The 21,676-nt window shown below is 49.9% G+C and overlaps 1 protein-coding gene across 2 annotated transcripts in view; it reads left to right on the top strand.

The window, feature by feature from the left end:
• Positions 1 to 517: 517 nt before the first annotated feature.
• Positions 518 to 21,676, top strand: part of LOC126577515 (uncharacterized) — a 90,626-nt gene continuing 69,467 nt past the window's right edge. The window contains exons 1-3 of one of the 2 annotated variants that reach the window (XM_050239187.1): positions 518 to 659; positions 2,436 to 3,304; positions 20,078 to 20,151. The gene's annotated coding sequence lies outside the window, so the exon portion shown is untranslated. Of the gene's footprint in view, positions 660 to 2,432; positions 3,305 to 20,077; positions 20,152 to 21,676 lie in introns of both variants that reach the window. The other variant, XM_050239188.1, reaches the window with a different exon arrangement.

Below are 21,676 nucleotides of genomic sequence, written 5' to 3' on the forward strand. Positions count from 1 at the left end.
CAGCTCGTTCTGCTGCGCTTTGCGTTGGCTGCAGCTTCCCGTGGCATCGTGGTGAGTTGAGCTTTCGAACGAACTCGCTGCACGATCGCGATCGTGGCCATTTTGACCCCGCGTTAGCAAGCGACGAACCCGCCGATCGTTCGCTGTTACAAAGGGTAACAGGAGGCAGAAGAAAAGAGCTCCAAAACACAAAAAACCCGATCCGAACGTCAACAGTGTGTGCGTGATCGGCTTGAAAAGCACCGGAGAGCCCACAAGAACCGAGACTCAAAAGGCTTAAGCCGCGATGGAGCAGATCACCGTGGAGCCACCGATCTCTGCTCGTACGCACGCTGCTTGTAGAGTTGTTGTGGTGTGTGTCCGATGGCTATGCATCCGAAGGCTCACGAAAACCCGTTCGCGGTTGCAGCAGAAAGCTCCCCGCGGGAAAGTTGACGAACCGAACCGAGAGCGAGGGCCACCCCGTCCCCATCGAGCGATCCCCATTCGCTAGTCGGCCGTCGCTCTGGTCAGTTCACGTCGCGGGCGCTTGCGTGAACCCCTTTTTCCCATCTTTCTTTGTTGTTGTTGTTTTTGCTGCTGTTGTTGTTCGTGGTGTCGTTCGAAAACCTACTTTTTTCCCTGTGTGTCTGCCGCTGTGGCCTGGCTTGTGCTAGTGTGTGAGTCTGCGCGTTTGTTTTAACTCACTCTTGGATGACTTGGAGAAGTTCGAGAAGAACCTCCGCACTATATCTTCTCCAGACGTCCGAATTAACACCCTCGATTAGCACCACCATAAAGCGGCAATCATGGCTTTCCCATTAGGTTTTTCGTCAACCGTGCTTGTATGTGTTGTTGTTTTTGTCCGTTCTGGGGTGTCCCGAAGTTTCTGTGTCACCTGATCAGCGGTCTTGCGGCTTCCTCCTCGTGGATCATTCGAATTCTGACTTTCATCCCCTCGCGACAGTGAGAAGAGAGGAAGACAGGCGTGGGGGAGCTCACAAACGACGAACCCTTCTAGGGTTCGAGTGAAAATTGCTGTGCAAACAGACGGAAGAACAGGATGGAGTGAAAAAAGAAGACGAAGAAAATAAGATGACCCTAGTGCCCCCCGTGGGTTGGTGTGACCACAGAATCGCTAATAATTGGATCGACTTGAGGTCTGCCGTAAAGTGTATGTTCTGGGGTCCAACCTAACGGGATCCCTCGTCCAGTGTACAGCTTTAAAGTGCACCCGGTACTGCCCTAGTTACGGTGGTAAGGATGGCGTTTATGGACCTAAACAGAGGAAGTTCCCGTCGTCGGTGTGATTCTGCTGCTGCGTTAGTCTCCAATATTTTGTTGCAACTTTTCTCGTGCAAGAAGAGATGGTTAACGACAGACAAGCTGTGTGTTGTGTGTTTTTGACGTAGAAAAAGATGTCTGCAATCAGTGAACTACTAGCATCGCACGTCCCGGAGTGCTGTCCGTGAAGTTCTTAAAGTGAAAAGTAAACTCTCGTCACAGGTTTACTGCCAGGATTACTCATCATCTAAAAGAGGATCGGGGAGGGAGCTACCGAACCGAAAACCTATTAAAACCATCCTCTCCTCCATTAGCCAGTGCTGCTGGCTCCCTCGAGATAATCTCGAGAGTAAACACTTTGCCATAACCTCATTTGCGCTGCATCACCCCCAAACTACCACTCAAAGAACTCTCGCAGCAGGTGGTCTCCTCACTTTCAGCCCCACCGAAAGCGGGGAGGCTGCTTACTTTACGTGTTTTTGCTTGGCTAGAATGCAGCCAAACAAGGCATCTCCTGGCTAGCAGAGAAGCGCTCAGACCATAATCAACGGACGCGGTTTCTGTGAGGCCGAAAGTAAAAACAACCAAAGTCAAATTCAACAACTTTTGCACAGCACTGACACCGAGACGGGACGCTGGTGGGTACAGAGCGAGGGCTGAAGAGACACGCGGTACGCGACCGCAAAGTGAAGTGAAAGCGTTTTTGCGCCCAAACGCGCCTCGCCCGCCTGTGTACCGTGCGAGAGCGATAGGGTGTGGATGTGCGCGAACACGCTGCTAGCGTTGGCCGATTGGCGTCCGAGGCTGGAGTGGAGCTCACGGGGCCAGCGCGGGGAAACGAACGAAACGTCGAAATCCGTCCGTCCAATCTCCGCGCGCGCGATGGCCGCGTACGCAAAACGGGCGAAAGTTGCGTAAAATTGTGCCTTTCTCTATCGCGTTCCCCCTTGCGCGGGCCCTCGCTACAAAACACTCCTCGTTTCTCACGTGCGTACGCACCATCATGTTCACTGCGTTCTTTGCCTGAAAAGGGGACCGGGAGAACTGGTGATGACTTGAAGCGTGATCAAGTTCCAGGCGGAATGCGGGGTTGCATTGTGTTAGGTGGAGATTGGGTGACGCATTGCGTTTTGCAAAATTTTTTTGTTATCAATTTTTATTATCTTTAGCAGAATCCAGCGTGGTCAGTTTGAATGTCAGTGAGTGAAGTTGAGGTGAGATCAGGAGTTGAGGTGCTTCAGTGGCTTCATCGGTTCCCATGGGAACTTCATTGGTAAAATGAAAATTTAAATCCAAGTACACAGTGGATGTAGCGTTGAGTGGTTAGTTTTTCGACATTCGTTGTCTTGTGGGTTGGTCCCGTGGTTGTTGAAGAAGTGTAAACGCAAAGAATGAAACAAATGAAACCAACAAGCTGAAAGTGAGTGTGTTTGGGAGTGAAATTAATTGTTGGCAACATAAAAATACATAAAATTGTGTTTTTCTCTGGTGATCCCCAGAAGAAAGTGCTTGTGAGTGTCGGTCGAAAAAGGGGGCCAAGTGTTTCTGCTTCTTTGCCGTCTCCGTGCATTAAAAAAACCAGTAAAAACAGGCTCCAACGCACACGTACACACTGTGGCCAAGGTGCTAAAGAACCGGTCGACGACGACGACGACACGCGTGTGCTGCGTGCTTGCTTCGAGCCTTTCCGAGGCCAATACCAGCACCTCAGCACCTCAGCCGGAAGTCACTGGTGCTGAACGAGAAAGGGGCCAACCGGCGAACCGGCTACAAGCGAAAAAAAGGAAGATCCATATGCACCACACTCTGGTCTGGGCGGATTATTCCCGGTGCCACGGTTGATGGAATAGAGTGAGTGTGAGAGGGAGAGAGTGTACGCAAAAGAAGGAATTAAAGCCCACCCAAAAAGGAGGAACAGACGACGAACCGCATCGCAAAGAACGAACGAACGAAACGGAACAGAACCGAGTTTACGGAGGAATAAGTCACCCTCCGGTAGCTCCGGAGAGATCGAACCAAAAGCTCCCGGGAACGGCCTGAGGTAAGTGAAGAAGGCGAGAACGAAATTTCATTAATGCAAACCGCGAACTGTCGTGGAGAAATTAAGAAAGGTACCGCGCGTCCAGGGGGTGCTTCCTTTGGGGCGGCCTGATACAGCCCATAAAAGGAGGAGCAGCAGCATGGTTTAAGGGGAGACTTTTACGTCTTTTATTCTGTTTCGCTTTTCGGTGGGAAAGTTGCTGCTACCATTCAGGTGCTGCGCGTTTCTGTTCGGTTCGGAGAGCACGCTGCATGATGATTCTTGTGTTCTTGGGACCTTAAATTGAGTCAGTTTCAACATTTACCGTTACAAAAGAACCTAAAGGTCTATGGTTTGGGGCACTTTTTGTGTCAGTTTTCTTCTCTATTTATATTTCTTTTGAAAGACTGTTTCTAGTTTTATTAATTGTTAGTTGGTCTTGAGATGATTTGTTGATTAACCAACTGTTATTCACAAATTGACCATAATACCACCTGGCTCTTATGCGTGTAAAGATTCTCATGTTACCAAAAGTTCTTCTGCTGAGCCGCCCTTGATCCAACCACAACGCCATGATGCGAAGCCACACATCCCCATTGGTGGGGTTACGCTTTGAAGGGCTCCGAACCCAAGAATCATTTGCGGTTTGTTGCGGTGTAGATTTTGCAATAATTATGCTGCCACGTATTGGCTTTAACCACTCCACACCACACACCCTCTTATCACATTAATGAGCACACCTCGCCCTGGCACACCATCACAATCGAGGAGTTCGTTCAACTCCCTTCTCTCATGGGAATGGTGGTCGAACGACTCGTGGCCGCGGCGCACGGTCTGAGTGTGTATTTTCAATGAATTCCTCGTTTGGAGCAGGAGCGGCACACAAGAAACATCAACCAGCAGCAGCACCTCCTCTACGCTCTGGTTTTTTTTCCAATCGAGAAGAAAAAAAAGCTCCTTTCCATTGTGGCGCGCCGATACGAAGGAGCAGCTGGCCTGGTGCTACTGTTTTTCACCTCCATAATTTTCCACCTCGTTTCGTTTCGGGGCGTTTGCGGTCGTGCGCGAATGGTCGTAGAACGGCAGGGTCGTCGACAATTAATCGTGAACACAACAACGCATCGTCCCAAACACCTCGCCGGCGAGTAGTTCTTGCGATGGTTCATGGTCCGCCCTGGGTTAACCTGAAATACGTGACCGGGAGCATCTTGTCGTGGTCGTGGCGTGGTGTTGGCGTTTTGCAGAATTGTCCGCCGTCGCTTTTCAGCGAAATGATGGCGCACATCCACATTGCACATTGTTATGAGAACGGTGTCTTGTGCTAGTTTGAATCGCTCGTTCCGTCGTGCGTTCTCTACCTTCTCTTTCTCTCTCTCTCTCTGTGCTTGGCCATTTCGCCACGACACTGACGCTGGCCTAAAATGACGAAAATGGTTTCGCAACGACACTCGCTCACCAGCGGACATCGCTGGTGACAGCAAACCGTTTACCGTTGTACACGGATTCTTTCCCCGTGATTTAACCTACTAAGCAGCAACAGCAGCAAACGTTCTGTCGAGCGTGCACTGGTCCATTTTGACCTTACCCCCGAATTGCCACGAGCACGACGACACCGATCATGGAATTCGTGACAAAGTTTTGGAGGCCTCTCAGTTGACCCAGCTTAAAACGCCGGGGGACCGATTTGATGGCGGTGCTCAGTCAGGGGCAGGGCAGGTTAATGGCAAATGGACCAGCAGCACCGAGCGAAGTAAGCGATAAGCTCGGCCGCATAAAAAAACGGTGCTACAGTGCCAGTAAAAGGGCAACACGAAAAATGCATCCCCTCCGTCCCCTTTTTGGAATGGTAAAAATCGTGAATCGTAGCCTCGAAAGGCGGCCGATAGTGGGGGCAAAGTGGATAAAATACTTTGTGGTTACCAGCAGCGGTGCATATACCGTACGATAAGAACCGCACAGGAATCAGGCTTTTGTGCGGCAGTGTTGTCGAGGGGTTTTCGAAGATGAAAAATGGATAGTGGGTGGTCCATATATTTTTGTGGGGTTATTCCGGACTCAACTGACACTCCAACAAAGAGGTAAAATCGATTCCGGGTCGGCTTTGCATCGCGAAAAGCATTGCTTTTACAATAATTCCTACAGTGATGTAACTATTTTAACTTTATCGGATCCTTTATCCATTTGAAATTCATTTTATAAAAAGAAAACCGAATATTGTTGAATAGTTCTTTGAATGTATACCTAAAAATCGTACCGGCAGTAGTATCCACAAGCCTTCTAATGCACGAAATCGATAAAATGTAGGTAAAATGTTACCTACAGTCTACAGATTACAGCGCCGCCAGAAAACTTGTTGGTTGGTCGCTTAGCTCGCGTGCTCAAGGTGTTGCATTTTCTGCTTTCGCCATTTGATCGAATGGGACTCGCGAGACCGAGACCGAATGGTTGTCCCACCGACACACCGTCCCTATTGCAATAAACAACATTTAATTGAAAGTCATATTTCCTAAAGTGGTTAACTGGTTCGAACGGTTCGTCGGTGTGGTCTGCTCCAGCCGCCCAGGGAGTCGCCCACCATCTTGCCGATGGTGACTTGCCGCAAACGACGTTAGGCAGAGTGTGGAAACGGTTGAGTCGGCAGGAGGCGCAAGTGGACGAAATGAAGTGTGCCGTACCTTCTCGCCAATGGACGAAAACTTGAGTCGGCGCTCGGCACAAAGAAGTCGATCGTTCGATCCTGGCCTCCTGTAGTCCGTCTGGCCTGTAAGTAGGTGGAAACGGACTTTGCGAAGCTCGTAGCCACCGGCCTAGACTGCTGTACGATGCAGCCGCAGCAGTTTGTTGCAGAAAAGTTTGTTCGACGTTAGCCTTTGGCATTTTTCGAGGGGGGGGATTTTCTCGCGACTTCTCAGCGATAAAAGAAGTGTCCAGCTTGTTAAATATGTGCCAAGCGGAGAGTGGGGGAGCGTACCTTCAGTTGAGTCAGCCTGGCATGTGTATGTGATTTACGTTTCGAGCGCGTCCGCCCAGGATTCTCGGCGTGACTTACACTAACCTTATCCACAATGTAGGGACCAAGCGATTCGCTCGAATTCGTGGCAATCGATTATGCCCTATTGGCAACTTTCGTTCGTTCGCAAAAAAACTGTGGCTACGACAAAGTTGGGTTTTTTTTCCATTTTTAAATCCCTTCTTTGGTGCTGTCCGTCTGGTAGAAAATCGAATCAGAGCCTTGAAGAAGGGTTCTCGCTCTCTCAAGGGGGTATCGTAGTTGGAGTTGAGATTGTTTGTTGGGGGGAGTCGGAGAGTTTGTAACATTTGGAGATGTTTCAATCAGTCTTCCAACAATAGTACCACTCCCGGAGCTGTTGCTTTTTGTGTCCAGACTCACAGGACTCACAGGACTCACAGGACACTTCTTCGAGATGCTCAAAACCAGCGCTAGTCAGCAAAGTCTCGCTGTGGCGAGTGGCGCAACATTTTTGGAGAAAAACCTTTCCTCCGAGTGAAAAGTTTTCCAATTTTCGTCAACACAAAATTGCTTATTGAAGCCATCCGTCAATGGCTACCATCGGACCACCCAGCTTGGCTGGAGTGGTTGGCCAGCTCGTTACGAATACCATAACCACTCTAAAATTGCCATCGCACCGGGAAAGTATTGAAATTTGGGAAATGAAAAATTCCCCTTTCCCCCTTCCTGGGGTCTTATGAGCAAAGGTAATGCTAACCGATAGAGGAGGCGGCTGGTGCATAAGTGTTGTGGCATCCCTTGGGTGTCGGATTTTTGTGCGAAAAGTGAACGAAAACCATTGGCTGATGGTATTTGTGATGCGTAATGTTGGTGTATTTGCGCGCGCCCGCACGCACGCCAATGGAAGTCTTGGGAAGCTTCCGGTATGAGAGGTTGAGGTATTCATTGAGACGGAGGGAGGAAGTACGAAGAAATATGGTAAAAACATTAATGCAAAACGCAAATGCAATTAGAAAGTGAATTCTACTAAATGGCATCTGGTGGATGAGGATGCGAGAAGAAAAGAGAAATGAATGGGCGGGTGGACGGGTGGACGGGCGGGCGGGCAGGCGTTATGTTACAACATCCTCCCCCATCCCGCCATTATAGAGCGATCTCATTTCAGGGCGGAAGTGCAGCATAGCCCAAAACAAAGAGACCGGGCACACGAAACCTGCGGGGGTTGCGGGCGTGAGAACGATCGATCGAAGCGAAACGATGCCGGCAAATGTCTCGTTCCAGTGTTTATGCTGCGCGTTACATAGCGCGATCGTTCCCTTGTCGAACGCGACACGAGATCACGAACCCCCAGGGGGGGATGACCCGCTCGCAAAAGCGATGAAATCAGTCCGGGACTGTGCTGCGGCATTGGATCGCTCGCCAGTGCCCTACCATTGTGCCTTTGTGTGTGCTGCACCTCTGGGGGTTGGCTCCGGTGGGCTTGATGTAACGGAGAAGCGGTGACCATCGTCTCCGGTGGGTTTTTTTTTATGTCCATTTGTTTACAATATGAAAGGCAGATGTGAAACGATTTTCCGAGCTCTAATGAAGCATTGTAACGGGGGTCCTCGCCGAAAAAAACCCTTTGACCGAACGGAGGGGGTGGCGGGTTGCTCATCAAAAGGTCACGAGCGGGTGCAAGTGTCGTTAGTGTCGGTTGTTGTTGCTGTGATGTGCCCTTCCGTTGCTTCAGTTCCGGAAAATGCCAACAAACAAGGAGGACCAGAATCGGAGAGAGAGAGAGGGCGGAGAGAAGCATCACGCTTCCCGAGGTGGTGGCCGGGGCTGATGCTGAATCCAGAGCAAAACAATGAGCTCATGAGCCGATTTGAGCCTCTTGTTTTATGCTCTGTTGCTTCTCAGCATAACTCGTGCGTTCACGTCAGCTTTCTACTTCGCGTCGATGCGTCGATTGTGATGAAGCTATAACAGAGAGCAACCTCGAGATGGAGGTTCCAGAGAGGCGTTTACCGATTTTGGAGCATCTTAAATTGAGTGAGTTGATCTCTGTTCGTAAATATGCATCGTCTGTCGATGGTACGAGGGCGGAGCGCATTGTGCGCGAATGGCAGTGAGAAGTAGGAAGTCAAGACGCCAGTCGAGTGACAATCGCGGTGCGGTTGTTGGCGCAGATTTTTGGCATAATTTCTATGATGCAATGCGCACTGTGACTGAGAGAAAGATCGCGGTTTTTTGAGGTTTGAAATGATCATCCAACATCGTTCGATCGATGTAATCATCCGTAACGTTGGCTGCATTTCTGTGTTTTAAACCGAAAATAAAAAAAAGGCGCGACAAATGGCGGCTTGCCTTTGAACTGTCCGTGTCCGGGAGAATGGAATGGTTTATAGTACTCGCACTACGCGACAAACATTCTACCTGGCAAGCTGGCCACAATCTTTGGCCACTTCATTTCCTTATTTTGGGGGGGCAATAAATTGAGTTATGGTTGCAGTCGCGAATGCGATCGCAGTCACCATATTACGCCAGTTCGGTGACTCGCAAACACTTTAAACCTCGCAGTCGTAACCTTTGAGGATTAGGCAACATGTCAAGGAGCTCCAGGTTCGTTCGAGTTCGGTGACGCTCCTCGTGCTCTTAACCTTCCTCGATCGAACAAATGGAATCGATTGTCAGCTTGCGCGATGTTTTTGAACCGAGGCAAGGCCATTTATGACACCTTCCAATCCGTCACCGTCGGCACGTCTTGGTGATGCGTCGCGAGGCGATTCCTCTCACATTCCTTCGTTCACGCATCGAAATGCACACCGGACCGCGATGTGTGTGCAGCCCTGTGTACCGTTAAAAAATGGAGGGAAAACGCATAAACTCGCCATCGGAAATCCAGTTTTTCCTGTCCACGCACGAAGATGGATCGATGCGCGCGCGCGCGCGATCGTCTTCGTCCGCAACATACGCGCACGCATGCAGACAAACCGCGTGTGCGTGTGGTCGTGCGACGAGCTTTTCGTTTGCTCCTCTTTCACCCAAGCTCATGCTCAAGCCGTTGCGGCCATTCATCTCGTCCGTTCCGTGGTTCGTGGTGGTTCTCTCGACAGCCGGACGGACCGCAATCCGTCAGGCGAACGCATCGCACGTTATCTTGGCCAGCGAAGGGGGCTACTTTCCACGCGAACGTGAAGAACGGAGTTCGATCGGTGTATCGACACCAACACTCGCGCAAGCGGCCACCTTATTCAGGTCAAATGGTTCCGGTGAAAAGCGCAAACGAACCAGGCCCCCAGTCCCAGACCTCTGGCGTGGTGACGTTCTCTCCCTCCGTTGTGGCATCGCACCTTTTAAATCATCGAACCCTAGACGGGATCGCGCGCGTACCGAGACATCAGCACCCAATATGGTTGTGAGCCGGCCGGCCGGTTGGTGCGTTCGTTCGTTTGATCTGCCCTTTTGGTATGCAGCCGGTGTGGCCATTTATGAACACTTTCTTCACTCTTCTTTGCGTCTGCCGATGTGCGGTGTGCGTGTCCCACGTACGATCACGCCGCTAGGACGACGCATCGATCGTCGCTATCTTATGCTCGCTGCTGGTGGAATGGTAGACGATAAGTTGGCGGACTCTTTTCACTCGCTATGCTGGCTGGCCTCGATCGATTGGTGGCCAATGGCGTCGATTTTTTGGAGTGATCCACGGATCCGCATGCACGCTGTGGAGCTTTTTAGCGAATTCCGCGTGAGGTGACGCGCACTGTTTCGCGCCGTTCGCGTTCGCCGGTTGCACGCGGGTTGTTAATTAAGTTTTTGGCCAAGATAAACAATTGGCCTAGGCACCCAGCACCCCCCCCCAGAGTGTGGCCAGTGGGGAAAGTTTCGTTTTAAGGCCTTTCCGGGGACGAGGTATGCACATCCGGCAGTGCGAGCTAGTTTTCCAATCTGGATTAGCGCGCGAGTTCGATTGATTTCGCGATCATATCGTGATCGTGATAATTGTTGGGGAAGAGTTAAGAAATGCGATCGAGCATTTGCACGAAAACGTGAATTTTGCGATTAAATTTACATTAAATTTCATTTCATACTCTATCTTCTAATCATTCATCAGTAACAGAAGAAGTGGAACAGAAAAACCATTTAAAATTCGCTATTTTTGACTCAAAAGCTCTTTTTTGCAATCCAATAAGACGTTCCTAGATCGCTAGAGCTCGATAGAAACGAACGGAAAGATTGTGCAGGTGTGGCCGTGCGATCGATCGTGGTGACTGGAACGCCCACCACGACTTAAGCGACGAACCCGCATTAACGCTCTCCTCGGTAGCAGCGAGCAAGAGAAGGTTTCTGCCAAACCGAGTTGTCGTTCTCGGTGATCAAGGATGGGCCCATGATGGTTTTTCGAAGCCACGAAGTGAACGTTGTGGCTTGAGGTAGCTATTTGATGGAATGTTGCTGAATGTTCTGTGCGACCCGGCAAGACCTTGGCCAGGTGTTGCGGATGTGTTTGAGGTTCCAACGGTTTCAATTCTGTATCTATGCTGGTGACATTCCAATGTTGGCTTATCGGGTTAAACGGTTGTCGACGAAACATGAAATTGGGATTGATTTTTTACTAAATTTACTGGCAACAAACTACAGAAATTGATAATAGGTTTTATAGTTAAAGATATTTAATAATCTAGTAGCTAAAAGCGATGGATCATGGGTTGAATTAATCAACGATTACCAAACAACCAGCCATTTGCATATAAAATGGTGCAAACATAACCTAAATATGATGCCATCAGCTTACAATGTCTAAAATAATGTACTAGCTTCGTTTTTTGCTTCTGAACCGCATCAAATTGAACAGATCGTGACGCTGTAGTTACACGATCGACTTCGATTTGCATAACGACCTGTAGCCTTTGTTGTGTAAATTCAACGCCGAAAGTACGCACGAGATGCCTTATTGAAAGGGGCAAAAGGTAATAAGCTTCATAGAGCAGATGCTACTCATGCGGCTTTCAAACGCCTTCCAAGGCAGAAATCTGGGCCACCACCGCGTATCACCGCACTGATTACCCTGGCATCAGATATCAGATACGTTATGCTTCGGGGGGGGGGGGGGGGGGGGGCGTCTATGCCACCACCAAGGGGCACCCCTTTTTGCTGACGACCGCGCACACATACACACCCCCCTGATTGACTACATAATTTGACACGGAAAAAAAATTTGGCCACAGCGCACCACCGCGATAACCTTGCCGTCAACGATGCGTAATCTGAAATCCATCATCCCCGACAAACAATCCGGAACCACCAACGGCAGCCAGATTTCTCATAATTGAATTAGATAATTTCTCGATTGTTTCGGGTGCGCGAATCTGCGATCAGAGCGCGTGCGCACCGCGATCGCGCGTTTTCCTTGTTTTCTTTGTTGGTTTTTTGGCCGACAGGCTGACGGGCTGACTCGTTTGTTTTAATAATAATTCCGAGATTTATTCGCCCCGAAGAGTGGCTTACGCAACGCTCACCACGTTCTGATTGTTATGCGATTGCCACCGATTCCACCGACGCTTCCGAACTGCCGCGAGCAAAAGATCGTGCTCGTTGGAACAGTTTTTTGATCGCGTGCCCTCTGCTCTCCGGTTCGTTGTTTGTGTTGTTTTTATGTTGATCGGTTACAGGAGATAACTATTACGGGCCGGTTGTCATGGCGGTTGCGGTGGATGCCGTTTATTATGGCACACACCGATGCACTTTTTCATAATCCACCATGGGGGGGTGGCAGGTAACCGAAAAAAGAAAGTTCCATTCATCGTCATCTGGTGTGATTTATCATCAACCAAAAAAATAAAGGGCCGGGAATCATACATTTGCCTTCAATGAAATGGAAAGAAATCGTTGTTACGGAGGTTCGTGGAGTACGAAGAGGTTTCTTATCAAATAGTAATGAGCAGGAGGGTGCTCGAAAATTGAAAACAATTTCTTTCTGGAGCTTTCCCTTCTCATGATTAGCCCTGCGGAACAGTTTTCTGGAAGGAAGAGACATATTTTTTTCTTCCACTTTTCCGTGTGCATTTCCGTCCACCATAGACTAGCGTTAAGTATTAGTTACAAAACCCCTGGCCAATTGCAGCAGTACGGTACGGTACGTTCGGATTAATTAGCTTCTAATTGGATGCTGTAGCGCGAGCTAAACGAATGGATCAGATTCCGATCAGGAGGCATCCGCTGCCGGGGAGGCCCGACAGCACACAGCATCAACCCTTTTTGCCATTGGCATCTCCTCACACGGGGCCCAAGGTGTTGCCAACAGCAGCCAGACCAACATTTCAGCCCCGTGACAGGTGGTGATGCTGGTGCTGCAAGCTGCAGGCTATGCTAATCCTAATCTCGCCATCGTTCGCTCGCTTCTCATTGCATGGAAAGACGGGGTTTGTGGCCGTTTATGCAGCCTCGCACTCGCGGCCTGCCATTTGCAACCATTTTCCATCGGAATAATAAACGAGTTTCTGCACGAGCTCGGCCACCACCGCCACCAATCGAGCGCTTCCTTGCCATGCTCTTCAAAGGAGCGCCAGCATAAAGCATGAAACAATCGTGCGGATCGCCGGCCTCCTCGTGGGCCCGCCGGTTTTTTTCCTGCAGCGCCAAGCCATGATTGCATCTTTCTGTCGACCGAATTGTTACGATATCGATGGCTTAGCATAGACACAGCACCGAGGATGGTGATTTCCATTGAAAAGGCTCTCTCGATCGTTGCGATCGCCTGGTGCTAGGTGGAGTCTGTAGCAACGTTCGTTGGCGTAGAGCTCGCCGACATTTTGCACCAACTCGCCGGTGCTAGAGCGGATCATGATAGCTATTGTTAGGCTCCGGCTCCTCGCACCGCACATAACCAGATTGCATAAACGGCCCGGCAACGGGGAACAAACAGAGTGAACTCTCTAAGGGGGTGTGGGTTCTCGCCAGGGCGGATGTAAGAGCCGGCTGTGGCCGAGGTTTGCTAATGATATTAATACAATTCAATCAGAGCACAGCCCTCTGCGCAGCCTCTAACGATATGCAAGCACCGGAGATGCAAGCACACGCAATCCGAGATGGTACTCACCCTTCGTTGGGGGGTGTGATTGCAATTTCTGCATTTTACACCTTGTTTCACGCTGCAATTGAAAGTAAATTTTATGCTGACACGCACTGCACTGGCTCAAACATGCGAATGCTAGTGATGGGCGAGTTTGAATCATTCATGATTCAATTTTCTTTTGCCCCTGGGGGCCAATTCGTTGCTGCATCTCGTGAGGCCGCTTATCATTTCAGCCAACGATGCCCAGGTGTTTGTTTATTTATCTTTGGAGATAAACTGAATGTTATGTGTGAGTATTGCAAGGAAGACACATTTCCAGTTGATTTATGTTTTTGCACCGAAATGACTTTCTTTTGATGAATTTCATTTTTAAGAAGAGGTCTACTTGGCACACAATTAATCGGTTTCAAAAGCAAGGCAGTCGCAAGTCAAATAGTCACTTATAAGTCCTCCTTCTCCTCCTTCTTCTTCTTCTTCTCGTGACGCATTAGATACGATTGAAGGGGAGAGTCTGTGGCTAGGGAAAAAACCGAGATCCACAGGCCAAAAAGCTTGGGAGTCATTTTTCATCCCGTAATGGTGTTTTATATTTATGAGATTGCCACGCGGTCATCATCTTTCAGCCATGGTGTTTTTTTTTCACTTGGGAGCTAGACAAACATGGTTTTTCCTTTCCAAGAACAAAATTCACCATTCACCGGAGGAGGACGGAGCCTACGGGGCCCACAATCCTTTGCTAATGATGTGAAGTCTGTGAAAGCCGGAAACCGGTGGTGGCTGGTGGACTTCCGACCGCTTGACTGATTACCACCGTCGGGTAGCATCCCTATCGCTGCATGTCCTTGTCGCCGGAAGGGTGCTGCTCCTCTCTGTCCTCACACTTTTTGTTGTTGCGTTGGAGGAGGCTCTATGCGAACGGCATGTAATTGCAAATGATGATCATTAATAATTTGTAATCTGTTTTTGACTTAGAATGCCGTAAAAGCAAATTTGCTTCCGGTCTCCGTCTTCAAGTGCTTGATTCAAGACTGCTCAGTAACTCAGGAAGAATGGTGTTCATTTGCCAGGCACTTGAGCGGTTGATTTAAGGGGTTTCCTATGGCCTTCAATTACGTTCGTTGTCTCTCCCTCTCTGCTCTTCCAGCGGATATTCTATTGCGCCGATTTGTTGAGAAAAAGGTGACGAGGAACTGTTGCAACAGTTGGAAGCGCGACACGCTCCCATTCGCTCGGAAATCGATCATGTCGCACACCGACATGGTGGCGGTTCCGGTTACGAAGCACTCGCGCGTGCACGCGGATTCGACACCGCGAGGTCACACCGGATCGTTCGCTCGACGGCGACGAGGCCATCTCAAGTCACCTCAGAGTCTGTCTGTCTGGATGATGGTGGCGACTGGTGGTGTTAATTATATGACCGATTTCAAAGCACCAGACTCACTCAGAGAGGGTGAACGTTTTGAGAAGGTGAGAGTAGGTCGCCGCTCGCGAACGCGGAACACTCGCAGCCACCGGCCGTTGGGTTTGCGCATCAAATTCACTTCAATTGACACCTTCACTTGGGGCTTAGAAACAGCTCACCCGTCCGCCAAGTGCTACCTCGGAAACATCGAAAATCGGATCGATCCCGCCCGCCAGTTGTTGCGACTCCGAGAGTGCGCGGTTCCCTTCTCTTTTACGTCCGCTCCGTGCGCTCGCCGGTCACAAGATCACGATCGATTTGGTTGGTGGGCGACGATGACGGATTTTCGAAAGCAAAAATCGTGACTCACATTTCGCCGCCACCATCTGTGCCGTGCCGTGCCGTGCCGTGCCGTGGTCGCGATGCGTTTTCTGCTTCCCTGTCCGTGGGCCTGTCCATTCCCTTCGCCACCACAATCGCGACCGCGGCGGTGGAACCCGAAAGTATGCGAGGCTCAGGATCCAGGCTCGCTCGCGATCCGAGCGAATGGTCGGTTCTATATGGTGCTGGATCTCCTTGACCTCCTTGTTCACACCGCCACAGCTCACCGCCGTCGTTGAGTCGCAGACGAAGGATTCAGAGCGAGGGCTATCGTCGGTCGTGGCCATTTTTGACTTCGTTAAGGCACACCACCCGCACTCGCGGATGTCACGGTGGACTCTCTCTCTCGCGCTCTCTCTCTCTTGGCTTGAAACTGGTTCCCCCGGGCATCACGTGAACGACAACCGCGGTGCGGTTTGTTGGCCGTGCACTTCGTATTCCAAACGTCCTCGAAATTCGATGTACTTCCTCGATTCCATCGACGACGACGACGTTTCACCATCGTAGGGCGATGTTTTGGGCGAAATTTTCGTTGCCAACGTCGTCCATCATTCGCACCATCATCACGAACCTCGATCGTGGTTACTTTCTCGAGTCAGACTGTGCGAAAGGAGCGAACTGTCGCTTCTGTAGACGGTGGCAACTGACCTGCAGCACATAACGGTATCTTGGGCAGCATAAATCGTGTGGCATAGTCTGAGAAAACCTTGAAAGCTGCCCCTTTTTATTGGTGGAGACCTGCTTGACAGACTTCTAATCCCCAAAGTGGAGGAATCCCAATCCAAATTCATTCATTGTTCTTGCCATTAAAATCATTTTCACCGAAAAACAAAACATAAAGACCACAACTCAATAGAACCTTGGTCCAATTAGTGGGTCCGCTCGTTTGCCACTTTCCCAGCAGATCCAGCCTAGAACGGAGCAACAGCGGCTAGCCAGCTAGCGTGGTTCTTCCCATCCAATTATTGCTTCGCGTACATAATGAGCTTTTGGCACGCATCTCCACCAACTCTGGACGATCAATCCGTTCTTGGGAAGAGGTTGTGAAGAGGAAGATGCTGCTGCTGTCGGATCATTGCGAACATTAAGAAGCAAATTTGCATAATTTTTTGGCAAATATTCCACAAATTTCGTTGGCTGTTGTTCGTTCGCTTTCCTATCCCACGTGAATGGCATATGGAGGGTAGGCGGCCCCTGGATCGGGATGGTGAATCGGTGTTTAACACCTGACCAGGCCAGACCAGACCAGACCGAGGCATGAAAAACGGGGGGAAAATGAGGCCAACCAATGGCTGCGTGATTGCGTGTTGCGAGATCGCTGATCATTCATCCATTGGGTCGGGTTTTGGGGTAATTTGCAGACATTTCCTCCTTTTCTGGCCATCCGGTGGGTGCACGAAAGCCCCGAGAAGGTTTTTCTCCCGGATGAATTTCCGAATTTTGATCAATTCCAGCTTCCCCCCCAAAAAAAAGGCAAGTCGATAACAATTCGAAAAGGTAAATACTCCATAATCGACCGATCCCGGGAAGGGTCGAATTATGCTTATTAAGCATCGTTGCTACTGCAGTTTTGCGATCGATTCCGCGATGCAGATTCGCAGAGCAAACGCACGCACCGCAGGGTAACATCATCATTATCGTTACGATTTACATTCCGCGAGGCGATACTGCAGAGCGGGGCTTGAACGTGGCGCTCGTGCATTGCTACAACTTGTAAGCATCCAAGTTTCGCCCGTTTTGATTCATTAATATCGGGTCTGTTCTGGTCCTTGTACTTCCTTCTACCAGCCAGCAATGGAGCTGCACCGATCGGTTGTTTCTCTCTGTACGAATCCGACCAAAGACATGGCATGTAGTTGTGCACGACGTTCTTGCTCGCTGTTGCTGTTGTAAGACCGCGCACGATTCACCGACGAGACGTGTGGCCGGCTTTGCTCGAGAACATGCGGGGTCTCTTCATCGTTTCGTCAGTTCGCGGTGGCCGTTTTCGGTTCGGTCGTGCAGTCGCCGTGGCATGTTTCGAAACCATTACTTGGGTTGGGTTGGAAATTATGCAAATCAAATGTCGCTCCACCCGAAACCCGGCGCTCCACGGTACGGAACGGAACGGTTCGTCACGATGGTGCAGAGTGGCTGATGTGCAAGAACGGGTGAGGGAGGGGTAATAGGCTGCACACGAACAACGCTTAGTGGAACAGAAGAGAGATAGGATTGGTTGATCACATCAGAACAAAAAAGGAAGACTGCAAGACGCGATGCAGTCGTACATCTTCTCTCTGACACTGATGAAGGTACAAAACAGCCCAGTGATGATGATCATGATGATGATGACTTTCGTCTGAGTTTAGCTCCTGAAAGGCATGAAGGAGTTGTCAGTTTATGATTCTGGGAGACATGAGTACATCCTAAATCACATTAGCTGTATCGCCTTGGACACTTCAACTTTGTTGACGAAACTGATGTTGAAGTTGGACGTCGTGTTCCAAGGTCCCAATACCTGCATACACGTTCAAGTGTCTCGTCTTGAACTAACCATGAACTTGTTGCATGGTCTCTTAAGCGGTGTGTACCCTTGGCCCCCTCTTTGTTACCCTCGTTGACCTAGTGTTGTGTCTTCTTCGTACTAGCTGATGGAATCGCACACCCTGTCCGCGTTGTTTAGAGCATAAATTGGAATAAAATGATCGATTGTCTGGCCAATTTAATGATCAAAGGAGATTTATTTTGGATTTCAAATTTGATTTTGATTTAATGTTTCAGACAACTGAATCTCCCCTCCCGATGCTCGAGCATACATTGTGCCGTTACTTACGCGAAGAAAGTTTCGCTAATCATCGTACGTTGAAGGAAAATCCTACGATAAACGACCATCCGTCCCCCACAGACTCATCGATGAGTGGCAGAAGACCGCGAGAGGGTCTCGTTAAAGACAATCGGCTCCTCGGCTGCCAGGGTGTGCTGTGTCTGTGGCTTGCTGGTTGGAAAAACCGCGTTCGACCAGCACCAGCAGCAGCAGCAGCAGCCTGAAATGAGAGAAAATCCGAAAGAAAAACTCCATTTCCTCCACTGCAGGCACGAAACGCAAAACGAAAGCAAAATGGCCGCGATCGATAAGTAATAGAAACAAAGCAGAAAAACCAAACGGGTGGTGCGCATGGGGTGGTGTTGGTGGGATGGGATGGAGAAGTGATCGAACTCGTGGGCCAGCGCAGCTATGCTGTGTGTGTGCTACATTGGTTGAATTAAAACAAACACCGGACCGGACGGCACTCTCCATTCGCCATTGCGAGATTGTTGGTGCAGCATACGTATCGGCGTAAGTGCTCGCCAATGCACTCCCGCCAGCCAAGTTGGTGGCCGTGCCAAGTTGGTGGAAAAGCGGTCCCAAAGCTGGCCGTTCCATGCGCGTGGACCTCCGCCAACGATGGAATCTGGTTTTCTGGAACTTTCTATTCATTTATTTATCGCCAACGCAGCTTTGCGTCGCCGCGCGAATGCTGCATTTGAAGGGCACGACGCTCGACTTAGTGCGTAAGGATGAATCTCTAGACGGGGAGAGAGTGGGACAGAAAAACGAATCTTTTCGAAGTTTTTTTTCCCCGTTCTATCCTCGACGCTCGTCGTGCGATCGATTTGTGCTCGGCGAAAACTCGTGGACCTCGAGTCTACCATGGCCTACGTCAATAGCGGGCGATTCAAGATGGCCAACGACCACCACACCAACGTCATCATCATCGCCATCGTCGCGCCAATCGATCTCATATAGAGAGGGTGTCCTCGGATCGACCGCGAACGGTGCCCGGAACGACGATGCCCGGAAATCTGCACCAGAATCCGGTTTCCCCAACACTCAAACCGAGAAGCCTGAAGGCTTTCCCTTGGTCGTCGTGCTCGTGGTCGTCGTTGTAGCCCTGATCTCTACCGAGAGTCCCAACCGCGGACCCCGTGGGATTGGAACGGGTTTTCTATAATCCTCGATATTCCTCCTGTTTCTGCAAGAATGGCCGCAAAAGTGGCGAGACACTGACACTGGGCTGCCATCATAGAGGATGCGGTTTTGCTCTCCGTGTCTCTCGGATGATGGCGAATTGAGGACTCGGCGCTCGACTCGACTCGGGAAGTTAATGATTATTTCATGAGACCAGCCAACGGATGGTCCTGGACTCCCTGGACTTCACCATTTGCTGCACAGACGAGCCTGGCGTAACGATTTATTAATGGATAAATGGCTACGGCGCTCGCCTAGGTGAATGTGAAAGATTATTTGCTCCGGAAGCCTTCTTCGAGCAGCGAGCTGAAACCGAAATGCTCGTATAGAAAAAGAAAAAAATCAAACCTCAAACTCCATGACTTGCACATACCATGCTTTGCCGTGCTGTAGGGAGGTTTAATCTTCTAATCTAATTCGTAACGTCGAGCACGTCAACTCCAGTCGGTTTAGTGAAAGTGAACGCAACATGCTTTCGGGAAAATGCAATGCAGGGAGCAGCCCCTCCAGGGCTCGGGCACAGCCAGCATGTCCCGCGAGCGAGTGAGCTAGAAAACAGATGAAAAAAAAAACCGAATTGGATGCTGGTCAAGTTTTGTGTTTGTTTTATCGCCCTCTTGCAAGGCGGCACACAAACGCGCTGCTGAAGCTGAAGCCCTTTTTTACGGTTATTTGGAAGTGGAGTTTGAATCTGTTGCCGCACGTCAACAGTGGAAGTAAATATTCGTAGATGACTGCTGACTTTTACTATCCCGCGCTTCGTGATCCCGCTGCACTTCTCGTTGTGCGAAGAAATCTGTAGCATCTCTGTGTGAAACCAAGCGCCTCGTGTGCGTTGTTTGACCAACTAGTTAAGCGGCAAACATTTGGGAAAGGCGCGCACGACCTTTTTATGTTTCAGTTTTGGAATGGTTTCGTCAAGGACCTTTGGGATATTCGTTCGGTGGTAGCGCTGGATCGTGAACTAACAATCGCTTTTGCTTTTCTTCTTTCAGGTAGCCGTAGGATTCATACCGGGTTGCTTCTTCTGCTGTACTTACCAGACTGTTGAATCTTTCATTCGTATAAGGTAAGCTTCTTGGCGGTCAATCATGCCAAGTGTTTGTCAATATTCCATGAGTCGCCTGCCCTACCGCAATGCAATGTAACTTCGGAAGCACAAAGCTCATGCAGGCATCCATTAACCTCATTCACGATCTGGTGCACCTCAGGCAGTGCCTCGGTAAGCATTTGATTGCATGATTGCCCTCAGCGTGCTGCAAGCTACTCGTCTATTGTCCTACAATTTATTCGGTGGCTTTACAGAACGTGTACTTCAATTTCAAGTTCCGATGTTACTCTTCTTCTTGTTCTACGAATGCGTCCCTTGTCATCATTCTGCATTATTAATTAGACAACTTTGACATACGCTGTCCATAAGCATACGGATAATCCTTCAATTTCTACAAGCCTACTGGTCTATTTGGCTTTTATATTCTTCTGCGAAATTGCTAGCAAAGGGCACCCTCTCGATGCTTGGACTATCCATCCATGCTAATCTCCAAGAAGGCCGTCGACCATCAGGAGGGCTGGTGGCGTGCTCATAGCCACTAAACATCAGTAGCACTAAAGCCCCATGGCTTCCATGGTTGCTGCTCTTCTGTCCTGTGTCCCAAGATAATACGCACCCCAACATGGTCTCTGCATGGCAAAAGCCGAGCTTTACTCCGAAAAACCTTCCGCACGTTCAATTGACAAATGACTGCCCAGAATGGGCCTCGACCTAGCCCAGAACGATTCTCTGTCGACCACATACCGGCCAGTGCGGTCCGTGGCTGTTTTGCATCCAATCCAAGCCGCACTTCGGAAAGCGGTCCAAGCGGCACCCTTCGCCAAGCTCCTGGCATGATTAATTAAGGGGCTGTGACATATTTGTCCCCCGTGGGGAGGGCTCCAAGAAGAGAAGTGAGTTGAACCAGAAAATATGCTCTCCAAAGGGGTACGCAGGAGCAGGAAAAGGCAATTTTCCTCGTTTGTTGTTCGCTTACAATGTTGCACGATAAATGGTTCGCTCCGGAACGGCACGGAACGAACGGGGAACGAACCCGTTTGCTGCCAGCCTCAATGGGATGTTTACGTTTCTAATGATGAGCTGTTTGAGCGACGAGCCTCCGCGTCGCAGCGTCGCATTGTTCTGAGATGGCGGACCGTACTTACGGGCGCTCTTCTCATTGTTGTGCACCGTTATTTCGGGCGTCTCTTGGTTTATGCTTAGCAGGGAGGAAGAAGCGTGGTTAGCGTGAGCTGGGCCCGGTCAGTGACTTTGTGGTGAAGAAGAGGTGCGAGTGCGCTTTTCGCGATGCAGTTAAGCTCCTCTCCCGAACCAGCCTGTTGGAGGCGAGTCAATAAGCTGCATAAAGCATGCACAGCAGATGAAAGACGTTCGCTGGCTGATGGAGATGAGGTGTCAATATGCTGCAGCGGAACGGAGAGCTAGGTACGAGTTCTCACCCTTCTTTTCTGTTTGTCTTTCCCAACGTCATGCTGTTGGTGCCTTTTTTTTGTATGGCTTTATGTTGATGCAGCTGTTTAAGTTTGTTTTGTTGGAAATTTAT

The sequence above is a fragment of the Anopheles aquasalis genome, chromosome 3 (assembly GCF_943734665.1).
Source record: "Anopheles aquasalis chromosome 3, idAnoAquaMG_Q_19, whole genome shotgun sequence".
In the NCBI taxonomy this organism is placed as follows: Eukaryota; Metazoa; Arthropoda; class Insecta; order Diptera; family Culicidae; genus Anopheles; species Anopheles aquasalis.